This window comes from Carya illinoinensis, chromosome 14, assembly GCF_018687715.1.
Source record: "Carya illinoinensis cultivar Pawnee chromosome 14, C.illinoinensisPawnee_v1, whole genome shotgun sequence".
NCBI lineage: Eukaryota > Viridiplantae > Streptophyta > Magnoliopsida > Fagales > Juglandaceae > Carya > Carya illinoinensis.
This window is the reverse complement of record NC_056765.1, coordinates 24,324,569-24,334,602: the sequence shown is the minus strand read 5'-3', so window position 1 is coordinate 24,334,602 and position 10,034 is coordinate 24,324,569. Positions and strand designations below refer to the sequence as shown.

Below are 10,034 nucleotides of genomic sequence, written 5' to 3'. Positions count from 1 at the left end.
ATGATAGCACAAATAAGAAAAAGTAAAAGATTAGTTTCCAATACAACATAAAGGGATGAAAGTTGATTCTATTTGTAGATTTGCCAAATTTGTTCAGAGCAAGCTTAGTTGAAGTTGAATAAAAAAAATTAGACATTGCATCACATAAAACGAAATAAACAGAGTGCAAAACAACCCCACACCAACAGCCACTGCACTAAGAACCAAAGTGCGGCTCCTTTCAAAACCACCCTGTAAATTTACTCTATCCAGACAATACAACAAGCCAAACATACTAAAAATTTTAGAAAACCAAACTTCTTGATCACAGATACCAAAAGCTTGACCATCAATCATATTATATTATTATATCCATATAATCTAGTAATATACATAGCACCCGGTTGGAGGAATAAAATAATTCTATAGAAATTATTTTTGCAAAAACAGATAACAGTAACATCTTTGAAATGGAAGATGACATTATCATCTCATAACAACATGCACTAAAACTAATTTAAGTTGAACAACAGAAAATAAAACACATTCTTTACATAAATTGAACATACAAAATCATTATTCAATTTGCAAGCTCTTACCGTGAGAATTGCACATCCAAAATGACAACTTATAAACACCATTCTTTACATAAATATTATAAGGTTTGACATCTAGGTGAGAAATTTCTCTTTCATGTATAAACTGCAATGATTTCTGAATGCAATCATGTGCAATCTTCATGACCTATACATATGAAGAGAATAATAAAACACTCATAAAGAGCAGAAAAAATCTATCCTAATATGAAAATGAAAAATTGTTGTGAAAATAAAAAACTTACCAAAAATAACAAATTGGCTAAATAACAAAAATTTCACTATCTCATTTATTTATTTATTTCTATAAGCACTTATATATCATTTATTATTTATAAAGATAGAAAATCATATCTTTTTTGAATAAAAAAAAAATCATCCACACAAAATCATATCTAATCATGAAAAATATTAGCATATTACTTACTTCCACATCTCTTCCACCATATCCCTTGACCTTGTCAATGGTTGGCAATGACCTCTTATCAACAAATTATTATGCAAAGGAACTTTTTGAACACCGTATCTGGTATCAATGGTCTGTCAGCTTTCCACTTGATAGGTTTTTAGCCCAACCTTAGAGCTTTCATAATCCCACTTTTTCCCAAGAGATTTCCATCTTGTAAAAACATCATTTAATTCGACTAAGATATGTGCCGAAACAAAGCAAACCATATGATCTTTTGAGTCCTCTCTGTTCATTATATCAAATGTTAGAAAAGCTGAGGGGAAATATTCCACTCAGTATGTAAACGAATAAGCATAATGATAATAAAAAATAAATAAACAAAAAATAATCAACCTGTTCAAAGGCGGGGAAAGATATCCATTCAGGAAAATTATCACCGCAAATTTTCTTCAAATCATCCCGATTAAGGGATCCAAGGAGTTTTATATCGACAGCCTACAAAAGAATAGAATCATTCCTAATATTATTAACCAAGTAAAACGATAAAACCTATATCTGATATCACATCTATGAAGAATGTTAGCTCAGCTAAAGCTGCTTATCTAACTGGTTCTCTGAAATGGGCCCGAGGCTAGACTCAAAAGAAAATCAACAAAAAGTTTGCTTCGTGTGACTATTTATAATTAAGAACACTGACTTCAGTTTTGATTCTTTTATGAAGGTGCTCAAAAGAGAGATTGTCCAAGTGAGTATGAAAATGAGAAATAAGATACTTTCACAAAAAATTGCATCTCAAACCAGAAGTAGCAAGGATCGAACCATAGTTTTTTTTTTTTTTTTTGACAAGTAGTTCCTCGTCAGCAACTGCAGGCCACAAGTTACCAAGGTAGCAATATTCACCAGAATCAACCCAAAAATATTATCACTGCCTTGGTAGGTAGACCAAAGACAAGAATACGACCTCAAATTGTTACTTTTGAGATGACCAGAAAACTTCCAACCTTCTACGCCAAAATAGTAATAATTGGTTGCCAAACTGAATAGGTAGTGTGGCAAGACACACACAGCCACAGCCTCAAAGACCATTCTTCCAATTAAAAAACAATGCTCTCCACAGCAAGCTTTTCTTTAAGTTCTTCAATAGCAAGAAATGATAAAAAAAAAAGGAAAAAAAAACAACGCTCTCTATAGCAGCAATAATGAAAGACAGTATAACCATTATTACCGAAGCTGTTTTGGAACTTGGCTGCTCCCTCATGACCATTTTACATTTTAGAGCATCTCATTCCAGATTATTAGCTAAAAACGCACAGAAGAGTTGTAGTTTGCCACCAAAAAAAAAAAAATCATCTTTTATCATAGCAAAAATCAAAGCTACTTTCGCTTTAGATAGTAGAGAGTTTATAATCCACACACAGACAATGTTACCATTTAATTGAACTCCGTGAAATAGCTAGCTACAAATTATTTACAATTAGAAGTTCAAAAAATATCTTCAATCGGCGAAACCACGCCAAAAGTCATAAGAATTTAATTATTGCAAAATAAAGCAACAAGATTGTATACAAAACCTGCAAAAGGAAACTAAAAATCAAATGATCACTCATTTCGATTAAACAAGCCCGCGCAAATAATCAAGCATTTACAGATCCATGGCCACAAAACTTTGATCAGGAGAAGTATAATTATCTTACCCAAAGATAGGTACCATTCCTGGGAGGTAATTAGAACCATCAAGTGCCCTGGACCATTGCTTGTTCTTGTCAAGTTGTTCAACTTGTTCCCTAGTAAAGCTGCATATATGGTAGCCGGAAAAAATAATAAAAAATGAAATCAATTAGATATAGATAATAGAATGTGACTGAAAACATAACATATCCTTCTCGTTTTTAATTAGTTTCTTTTTGGCATTAGCATTTTCTTCCTTCGGCGAGTAACTGAGTAAGAGAGAGGGAGAGAGATAGATAGAAATTTCCTACCACTTTAGAACCCATATATATACCATCCACCACAATAACAATTCACCTCCACAACACAAACTTATATATCTACTATATATATAAATGAGAATGTTACATATGGTAAAAGCTGTACTCAACGGAAACTGAATAAAAGGATCAGGGCTCATTCAGAAACCTCTGCGCACAAAACCTCTCCATCTCGTCACCACCTCTTTCCCTGCAAACCTCCTCCTACATCTCCGCCACGACGTCGTCCCAATCCCTCGTCGAGCCATCGTATCCATAACCCCAAGGTGTACCCCACGCATGATAATAGTGATCATCGCCCAGCACCTTCGCTTCCGAAATCGCATCCAGTATCTCCTGCAACCCACTTCAGTTTTGATTCTTTTATGAAGGCGCTCAAAAGGGAGATTGTCCAAGTGAGTATGAAAATGAGAAATAAGATACATAGACAAAAAATTGCATCTCAAACCAGAAGTAGCAAGGATCGCCCCATTGTTTGTTCTAGTTTAAGCATCACAAAAAAATAATCGAAAGATATATTTGCAACTTTTCTCCACCGGTTTTCATGTAAACTTAAAATCATGTAAACTTAAAATCCCTAACCCACCGAACCAATCATTCAACGCAAATCTCCAATTTAAACATGAAAAAAGAAAACAAGAAAACAACAACTTGAGACGATTCGAGAATAAATATAAACAGAAATAAACTTTGGATGCATCCAAATTTGGGTAATACCTTAGCAATTCGCTTGGTGCTCCGGTACCGCATCATTTGTTTCCATCCCGCCATCAATGCAATCCCGAATACCATCCCCATGAAAACCCCTGAAATTAACCCCATTTTCCTTTGATCCAGGTTGCAAATGAACAATTCCCCAAGAAGCAATTAAATCACAAACCGAATTTTCCCAAAAAAAAAAATACAGAGCGAGACTTACAGAGTAACGAAGGAAAGACAGCAAGTGCATCCGGAAGAGAGAGAGAGAGAGAGAGAGAGAGAGAGAGAGAGAGAGAGAAATGGGAAGACCTGAATAATTGGGAGTGACACCCCCACTGCATGACTTGCTTGCTCGATCGCTGTAGAAGTTAAATCTGCGTGTCTGGAAAGTGTCGGTTACTTTTGTTTGCAGTTACTTGCTGGCTCTAATAACTGTTGGGAATCAGGACCTTGAACCAGGTCGTCCTCGACCAGACTTCGTACGGTGGTGGGTTTCACAGCTTTGGTGATTTGGGTTTCACAGAGGGAGAGACAGGCGTTGGGGAGATGATGTGGTGGAGATGATGGAAACAGAGGGAGAGACAAGTGTTGGGGCTGGGTTTCACAGCTTTGGCGATTTGGGTTTTAGCTACATGAAGAGAAATGGAGGGCCGCGAGAAATGGATGGTAGAGGGTCTGAGTTGAGAGAAAAAATGTGGGAGGAAGACGAAGGCGAGAATGAGAGATGGACTTGCGGCCTAAAATTTTTCTGGGGAGAAAATATCACTGACACAACTTAACATTAAAGACCAAAATATTCTTATTTAAACGGATACAAAAGATGAAACCAAAAGGATAAAAAAGACAATTAACAATCAACACGGAATAAATGCACGGAGTGGTAAAACTACTGTTCTTAACACTGTAGCTCGTCGATCGCCGCTTATATAATTACTATAGATATATGCTTTTCCATCGATCATGGGCAGGTTTAAAGACAGATATTTCATTAAATAGAATGAAATCGCCATATTCAGAAATTTCCCCAACATCCATTAAATGCCCTCGTAATAAATATCATCTTTAATCAGAGTGCGGGCAGCAACATTTGGTTTTGCTCCTCATGTGATTAATAGACCATGAAAATATTTTGGTCTATTACTTAAGTAGAGCTTTGGTGCCCTCAAGTAAAAAGCCAGCTAGACTCCAATGCTGTTGCTTCTCCTGTTGTAAACATTGAGTCATTAGCATTATTTTTTTAATTCTTACATTTCCTGTCTAAAATGTTTGTTCATCATATCATTCTCTCTTTTCTTTGTTTTTCAAGCATTCTTTTTTTATAACTTAATCTTGAGTACATTTTACTTTTGTGCTTTTCTTTTCAATTATATTTTTCTTATGCAGTTCAAATTGGTGCTACTTTGGATTGGCGTTGTTTGAAATTACTTGTGTTTTTCTTTTTATTTTGGACTATGCCTTTCACGTACAGGGTTATCTCTAGATCTGGAACTTTTTTAAGAATCAAGCAACTTACATGACACACCATTATTTGTATTCTAGATATTTATATAGTACATATAGCAAGTTTTACGAGAAACTCAACCAATTATTCATGTGTAGCCTTATGCATTTTGTTTGCTTACAGAGAACAATATGGTAAATTGTTGCAAAAACTCATCTAAACTGATGCTACAAGAACTAATTCAACACATAAGTACACGATAACGCAAGTAATGCGCAAACAAAAAGAATCAGAAGCTGCTAGTTTTTGCCCCCTTCATGCTTTTCCACCACTAACAACATGCATGATATGTTCGGAACATGCCTAATTTGTTGGGATCCACCATTAATGCAGTTGTTTTTATGCACTTTGTTGTTAATAGTTGTCAATATATGTAATTACAAGTCTATATTAGCAAGCTGTATGACTTGAGATTATCTATCAAACTTTTCTGGAAAATTTACTTGCAACTCTACAGACACACTTCTAAACATGTTTTTAAAGGCAGCTGTCATTATGGGTTCTTAGAAAATAGTTATAACAGAATTTATAACTAGTGGCCAAATTGGTTCTGTTTTCCCAGACTTAATATGGCTGGAAATGTATATTTTCTGTTATAAACGCACACAGAAAAAGACCAACCGAGGTTACTAAAATGGAGAATTTAGTATGCATAAATTTATGGAGACAATTTCTAATTAGATGAAGGCCTACATGTTTCTTTTCATATTATATTAGCCTTGCAAAACACCAAGATTTTTTCTGCCACTTGTGTTGGGTAAAAATATATGGTGCGTAACATGTAACCTCAATATGTGCATTGGAGGGGTTTTTCTAGGTTGTGTACTGCTGAAATGAATATGTTAGAGATGCCATACAGCCATGTTAGAACTTTTAGTTATACTTTCTATGGATGCTCTTAAAAGTAAATCAATTATCATAGTGGTTGATCATTTGCATAATTATGCAGGTAGACTAAAGTATGAATACAAGTTTTGATATGTGGCCATACATTGATAAGGTATTATCCTATCTGATAGTTATTTTGTTTTTTGGATATTTATGTTAGGGTCAGGATCCCCATTAAGATTTTTTATGTTTGAGCCAATTTGCAGTAGATTAGAACCATAGCACAAACAAGATTTCCAAAGTACATGCATAACTTATAATATAAGCTTTGATGTATTTTGGCCTAATTTCTAGGTTTAGCAGTGATGTAATAAACTGATAAATCTAGAAATCACTTCTGAAGATCATCTAAGCAGAGAACTTTATATACAATATGTACAAACACGTTGTATGTGAGTACTGCATGTAATTGCTTGTAAGATAATAATTACTTTCAGATGCATATATATATATATATATATACTGTTTGTATAAATTGAGTAAAACCTTCTAGAGGGATTGTGTGTTTCTTTCAAACATATTTACAGTGTAATTATTTATACAAGCAGCAAATTTAAAAGTGCTAGTTTCGTGCTTAAGGGTGTTTTGCTTAAATGACTGTAAATCCATTTCTAGATTTTAGATTCAGACCTTATGTTCTACTTTTTGGCAATTGGCGATAATGAATGAACATTGATGTTTATAGGCCTAATTGAGTATTATTTTCTTGGTCATTATTCAATGTCTTATGTGTTAAATTAATCGGTTTACGTAACAAAAATCTATATGGTCATTGACAGAATGGATCGAAGAGATTGAAAGGCTGGATAATGTTGAACAATGAATCCCCCCCCCACTTGATGCAGACATGTTGAAGCTGTTCTACCCAATGCCCAGGTGCAAATTGTTATCGATGACATGAACTAATTCTAACTATAGAAGAGCAGGACAGTTGAACAATTGTTGATGAATATGGAGATTTTCAATTAATGTTTAGGAGCAAGAAATGGGATCTATATATTTAGTAGTTTGTATGTACTTTAGGTTTTGCAAGTAGAAATTGGTCCACCCTTGTGTATATAGCCCATGACTTTATAATTAATGTAAATTTCCAATTGAGTTTAGATGAATGTATGTGTTTGATTTATTATATTTCTCAGGAAAAGGTTTTTTCCTATAATGAAAGTAGTGAAAGAATTTTTCTCTATATTTCGTATTTCTAAATTGGGTGTTGTCAAAACTATAAGTGTTATATAGTAATGGAATAGAATTGGATAAAGGTTTATGTGTGAATGGTTCATGTAGGAAATTTTAAATTTGTGGTGATGCCAATGATGTGACACCCCCAAATCCCCACGCCCGAACACGGAGAAATCGAGACGTCCGGATGGTGACAACCCGGGTCACCATCCCGTCGACGGGTGACAAGTGTGTGTAAAGGCAACAAATGTGCACGAAAGAACACGCAGCGGATAACGGAAGTCATAACTAAGTACCAGAATTTTCTTAACGTAATACAAGTTGTTTAAAACGTACATAGGTAAAATATTACAAAAATACAAATACAGTTTTAAACAAAGATAAAACATAGCATCAGCAACCCGGCGGAGCCGCATCCTCCGGCTCAGCCTCCTCCTCCTCCTCCTTGAACTCTGCACCAAAAGCTACGGAACCAAAAATGGTACCGCAGGTAAGTAAAACCCAAACACCACCAGATAAAAACACATAGAACTCAAACAACATGGATGCAAGAAAAACCAATGCACATGCCCCGCAAAACCACATTTTTACCACGCACGCCAAAAACCCATTTGGCCCAATAAAAACATATTCTTAAAAACCACGCCTCGCCATTATCCCAGATAATGGCCCAAACCACCATTTTCCCAGAAAATGGATCAAAAGCCTCAAAACCAAAACTCGCCATTTTCCCAGAAAATGGCCCGCATCCGAAAACCATAAAAACCAACCGGTTATGCATGCACCATGATCTCCCCTAGGGATCATCCGCACACCCTGGCTATGTGCCACACCGCAGGTAACGACTACGCATGTGACACCTAAACGAGCGATGCCCAGACTCGCGTCCCGCGCGTACCTAGCCAGGCCATCCTCTAGCCCTCGCCAGCGAAGGGCCACGGAGTCGGTGAGTAGAGCGATGCCCAGACTCGCACCCTGCGCGTACCTGGCCGGGCCACCCTCTAGCCCTGCTCCCGTCGTCGCCCAGTGACAACTCAGGGGACGTCACTCAGTATTATCCACTCCCGAGTGACCAGAGGAGCTCCACCGAGATAATAACCCATCCCGGCTTGGGCTCGTGAGATACATGCACCCGAAAGTCCAATCACGCCAACAAAACAGGATTTCTCAAATAAAATAAAATACACGTGCATGCCCCATACAAATGCAATGATCAACGCACAAAACAAACAACCAATCATAAAACAATAAATCAAGCAACTCCGTCCTCCATCCATCCGACCCCCGAGCTCCTCGGACTCAGTCCGGAATCAACCAACCAGCAGCACTAAATTATTGAAAGAGCAATATATATTTAAATCTGAAAATAGGGTTTGGAAAATACTTACAGCGCTATATGGCAATTTTAGAAAACACGCGGCGTTGCGAACGGCGCCGGAAAAGCAACGTCACAGTGAAAATTCACTGTGGCCGTGGGTTGTGAAAAATCCACTTTTGAACGGGGATAAACTAGGACACGAAATTGATAGGGAATGGTCTAGGGATGGTTGTGAAGCTATTGAAAGTGGTGGTTGGCCGTGGGTGGCGGCGGAATCGCCGGAAATAGGCCGGATTTCCCAAAAAGGAAAGCAAGCTCGTAGGAGCTGTTCCGGTAGTCATTGGAGGCCGGAAATGGGTGGGTTAGGAAGGCAAGAGACCGGTGATGAAGTGGTGAAGAAATGGTGGCCGGAGGTGGAGCGACGGCGGCGGATCGAGCTGAAAACCGTGCGGCTTTGTTGGACGTTTTCTGGCCAAACGGCTGGCCGGATGGGGCTGAGGTTCGGAGGAGTGGTGCGCCGAAGGGAGATGAACAGGATGGTGGGGGTGGTGTCGCCCACGGTGGCCGGACGGCGCTGGGTCGACGGTGAGAGGAGTCCGGCCGTGGGTGAGGAGAGAGAAGAGAGAGAGAGGCCGGGGGGGCTCGATCGGGGAGAGAGAAAAGAAAAAAAAGAAAAGAAAAGAAAAAAAAAAGAAAAAGGAAGGAAAAAGAAAAGAAGGGAAAAAGAAAAAAGGAAAAAAAAGAGAAAAAGGAAAAAAGATGCAAAAAGAAATGAGGTCCAATCCTCATTCCGGGAAACACAACTAAACCGCCAAAAAGAGATTAAAAACCACAAAACAACTTAAAGAAATAAAACACAACATCAAATAAATTAAAAACCAATTTTAAAATGCAATTAAATTAAAATAATTAAACTAATATATTAATTAAAATAAAAACAATTATTTCAGCGAAAATACACTCAAAAGCGGGTCATCACATCCTCCCCTCCTTAAAAACAATTTCGTCCTCGAAATTGCAGATCAACCACCAACTTAAAGCAAGCCACAAGAAAGCACATAAACCATCTGTGATCAAGATTAAGACACATACCTTCCTTATTCAAACAAATACGGGTACTGCTCCCTCATGTCCACTGCTCGCTCCCAAGAGAAGTCTTGAGCTAACGGATCTCCCCAAGCCACTTTAACTAAAGGTATCGTCTTAGACCTCAACTGTTGCTCCTTCCAATCCAAAATCTGCGACGGAACAACTTCATAAGTGAGATCCGGTTGCAACTGAATACCCGCTGGGTCGACAAAGCGTGGTTCTTGCTGTCCAAAGCTCTTCTTCAGGGATGATACGTGGAAGACATCATGAACATCCCCAAAATAATCTGGCAAAGCAACTCTATAGGTGACAGACCCTACTCTCTCCAGAATCTGAAAAGGGCCGACGTACCTCGGATCTAGCTTCCTTTTCTTACCAAAACGCTTAA

The 10,034-nt window shown here is 37.6% G+C and overlaps 1 long non-coding RNA gene across 5 annotated transcripts; it reads right to left on the bottom strand.

Moving 5' to 3' along the window:
- Positions 1-392: 392 nt before the first annotated feature.
- Positions 393-4,609, bottom strand: LOC122293342. Of its 5 annotated transcripts, none has more exons than XR_006237245.1 (7): positions 3,981-4,609; positions 3,690-3,778; positions 3,084-3,318; positions 2,679-2,777; positions 1,378-1,479; positions 1,003-1,269; positions 393-723 (listed from the first exon to the last, which is right to left on the bottom strand). It is a non-coding gene; the product is annotated as an uncharacterized LOC122293342 (long non-coding RNA). The 5 variants fall into 5 exon arrangements; XR_006237244.1 differs by having other exon boundaries at positions 3,121-3,318; XR_006237243.1 differs by having other exon boundaries at positions 2,679-3,318.
- Positions 4,610-10,034: the final 5,425 nt, after the last annotated feature.